Raw genomic sequence first — 4,467 nt, 5'->3', positions numbered from 1 at the left:
CACACACACACACACACACACACAAACAGCAGTAGATTGCAAAAGTCTAATACTGCATTTGATGTATGGGACAAACAAATTCTAGGTTGTTTCGTTCGGATTCGGTATTACGTGCCTACGTCACAATAGCTATGTGCGTCCTTGTTGCCGACAACGTTTGAATCGTCGCCATGACAACCGTCCATACCGTCCCTAATCTTAACCCGTAACCTAACCTTAACCCTCAACCTAACCCTAACCTTAATCCTAAACCTAACCTTAACCCTAAACCTAACCCTAACCTTAAATCTAAACCTAACCCTAAATCGCTTGTTTGAAACTAGTGAGTCCCAGTGCAGTGCCCACTGCAGTTCGGCAACAAGGGCGCAAATCACTAGTGACGTAGGCACGTCCGGACGAAGCACCCTAGTTTTTGTGAATCCCTTTGATGTACACTTACTTTGCAGCTCACTGCGAAGGTTATTCTGGGTGGTCAGCAACTGATTGCGATAGGTCACCAGCTGATCTCTCTCCCGGAGCAGATTTCTGTAATTGGTCAGCAGCTGATCATTCTCCTTGCGCAGGTTTTTGTGATTGGCTAGCAGCTGATCTCTCTCGTCAAGCAGGCTGCTATGATTGCCTAATAGCCAGCTAATTAAGTTACTATTATTAGCCAATAGCTGGTCAGCAGTTGACAGGAGAGACTCAAGCCGGTTGCTGTGATTGGTCAGCAGCTGGTCTTTCTCCTCAAGCAGGTTGCTGTTATTGGTCAACAGTTGGTCTCTCTTCTTGATCAGACTGCTTTGATTGGTTAGCAGCTGATCTCTCGTCTTGATCAGACTACTCTGATTGGACAGCAGCTGGTCTTTCTCCTCAAGCAAGTAGCTGTGATTGGTCAGCAGCTGATCTCTGTTCTTGATCAGACTGCTCTGATTGGTTAGCAGCTGATCTCTGGTTTTGATGAGACTACTCTGATTGGACAGCAGCTGCTCTCTTTCTTCAAGTACGTTGCTGTGATCGGTCAGAAGTAGATCTCTCTCCTCGAGCAGGTCGTTTTGATTGGTCAGGAGCTGATCTCTCTCGGCCAGTAGCCAGACAGCCAGTCCTATGGAGAGCCCCAGCAGCAGAGCGCACAGTATCCCCAGACCCACAGCAGTCCATCTGCAGCACCTGTCTGCTGCTCCTGCAAGAGGACCAGACAGAACAGGATTTCAAAGCTTGCACAACTCACAAAGGCTTTTTTTCCCATAAAGTTTGTAGCACGTGGGCAAGTGCAACTTCAAAAACTGTCAATGCTATGTGAGGCCTTCCAGGATGGTTGTGAACAGTGGGTTACATACTCCATTGTGTGTTTTATTTGCAGGGGATAAATGTTACCCGATGACCACTGGTAGCCTAATTAGCAATTACCCCCGCACCTCATTAATTTGTTGTAATTTCACAGCTTCGTAGGGTTCTTGGAGTTGCTTTTGCTTATCTGGTTCAAGATAGGCCTACCACCACTTTCCCCTGAAATGCTGTTGATCAAACATTGGGTCTAATTTTGCGAATATGTGGAATATTGTGACACAAATTACGGTCATAGCACATCCGCGTAGATGTTTTTTTTTTGTTTATCAACACAGGGTTGTGAGGAGGGGCAAGACAATGATAGCCATCCACGTGAGCAAATATTTTGACCGACAGCGTTTTCCAACAAACAAGAGGTTGAGTTGTGGGCAGCTAGTTTCACACAGTCAGGAGAAAACAAAACATTAGAACCCATCTATAGCACTACTTTGGAACGCCGTTTAAAACAATGATGGTTTAAACAAAAGTTTTGTCCGGGCTGCCTGACATTTGTTAGCTGATCAAACTTGAAGTTACACGTTGTGGGAATTTCAACAAACAATAGTAAGTTTGGTTAACTACCATAAGTTAGGAAGGCCGGACACTAACTTTTACTGGTTTAAAACAGTTTTTTTTTTTACAGTAGGCCAGGCTTTATCCTCACATAGGCCTACTGACATGCCATAGTCTTTTGATTTTTCATTTTGTATTTTACAACACACTATTCCTAGATAATGGAGGAAAACGCCTAAAACAGCACAACTGGCTGACTGCTCAGTCACTTGGGAAAGCTATAGCCACAGTGGCTGGACTGGGGGAGAAATGGTAGCATGTCATTTTTCCAACGCCTCTTTGATCCGATGCGTCAATATTCTGAAATTTTCCCATTGATCCTACAGCCCATTAACTTGAAATAATTAAATTAAACCCTTTGCTCCGATAGCTCAATGTTCCGACCAATGGCTGTTTGGGTCGGGTGGGTCATCATAATTCTCCAGGTCGTATGTCCTGCTCCTGTTCTCCTCGGTGCCAAAGACTTCAGCTGCATGGGCTGCGATGAGCACATAATGGCCAAAACCACCTCTAAACGTAACCTTAAAGCAATGTTTCCAAGTTGTACAATTGTGCCCTACCCAAAACCATTCCTAAGCCTAACCTGTCAGTATTGCAATGTTTCTGAGTTTTAAATTTGTGCCTTGACCAAAACGTTCACTAAACCTAACCTGTCACAGACAGCTGCATGACCACAGCGCATATAAGATGACGGTAATCTAAACCAGCGTTTCTCTTTCTTTTTTTAGGCGAGGAACCCTTTCAATTCATGAAAATTTTCAGGCATCCCAAACCAACAAGCCGTAACATGGCATTGCAACCGATACCACAAAAGCTTAGAAAAGTAACACATTTGGAGTTGCAGCTGACTGGGGAGACCTATATTTACTTTATTGTGTGTAAATGGCTGGTGAAAGATTCCACTGACTAGCATTAACTTCATTAAAGGGACACTGTGCAGGAAATGGTCAAAAAGGGTACTGCAACTATGACGCTCATTGAAACTGGGCTGCCTATTGCCAAATTTAATCTTTACATGAAAGTTAACTAAGTAATAAACAAATATTTTCTAGTATGGTCCAAGTGCAGTTATTTTTCCAGCTAAAAGTGGCTATTTTTGGAAATTCAAAATGGTGGACCATGGAGAAGATCCCCCATTTCATGTATGAAAAGTGCAATTTTTCCAGTCATAATGAATACTTAGAATTTGATGGTGGTGATAAGTATTCATGAAAAAGGTAACATTAGTGAATGGGCAGCATACATTCTGGAAATAAACAACTAAAATTCTCACACAGTGTCCCTTTAAATCTATTTAGACAAATATGTATTATATTACATAATTTATTTATCAGCCACGTTTCCGCGGCACCCCTGAGGGGAGCCCGCGGCACCCCAGGGTGCCTCCGCACCCCTGTTGAGAAACACTGATCTAAACTAAAGCAGCGTTTGGTCGGTACATTGGACTGTCTGGACAAAGGGTTACATTTTATCGGGTAAAATGTCAGTAAGACTAAGTGCTGTAGGATCAATGGGAAATTTGCGGAATATTGATGCATCGGACCAAGGAGGCGTCGGAAAAACGAGCAGTCCCCGGGAGAAATACGGCCCAGGCACTTTTGGCCTAAAGGGGCTCCCCTCATAATTAGTGGCGCAGTCAGAACTGACTCACTGTTTTTTTGGGTTTTTTTACATTTCTGAAAACAGGGGCCCACGAGGGTGCGGGGCCCACTGGGAAATGCCCGCTATGGCAAATGGCCAGGAGCCCACGAGGGTGCGGGGCCCACCAGGGAAATGCCCTCTATGGCAAATGGCCAGGAGCCCACGAGGGTGCGGGGCCCACCAGGGAAATGCCCTCTATGGCAAATGGCCAGGGGCCCACGAGGGTGTGGGGCCCACCAGGGAAATGCCCTCTATGGCAAATGGCCAGGGGCCCACGAGGGTGTGGGGCCCACCAGGGAAATGCCCTCTATGGCAAATGGCCAGGAGCCCACGAGGGTGCGGGGCCCACCAGGGAAATGCCCTCTATGGCAAATTAGCCTGGCTCTCGCGAGACCCCTAGTGCTTCGTGCATCTTCGCTACACTTCGTGAGCTCGCACAGGGGTCTGGTTCAGCCTTGTCGAGCCCGAAGTCCTCGAGTAGAAAATAAACGTGCACCGACCATTGGATAATGTCACTGTCAATCATCGTGGAGTGAGGTGTTGACGGGTATGACGTAGCATCTTGCGCGACAACACTGTAGTGCTGCTAGCACACCCCACAGTCAGTGGCTAACACAACAACTGCGGCCTGCATACTGTATGAACTCAGCGATTTCAAGTGTTATCAAAACTACCAAGCATTCATTCTTTGAAAGAGGAACAGAAAACAAGGAATTAGTTGGTGGCAAGAACGTTCTCGCTCTTCTTCCAATGATCCACTGAAGGAGAATGAGCAGGTCTACAGCGCAGCGATGTTCAGTCCTCAACTGTTTACAAGACCAACTTTAAGTGGGGATTTTAGTCGAGAGGTCTATGCCACATATAAATGGTGAGTGAAAACCTCTTGGTTGTTTTTAACGTGTTTTTGGTGTGTGTGAAACTGACTGACATGGTAGGCTACAACTG

This window comes from Engraulis encrasicolus, chromosome 13, assembly GCF_034702125.1.
Source record: "Engraulis encrasicolus isolate BLACKSEA-1 chromosome 13, IST_EnEncr_1.0, whole genome shotgun sequence".
Lineage (NCBI taxonomy): Eukaryota > Metazoa > Chordata > Actinopteri > Clupeiformes > Engraulidae > Engraulis > Engraulis encrasicolus.
The sequence above is the reverse complement of the archived record's forward strand: the minus strand, read 5'-3'. Positions refer to the sequence as shown.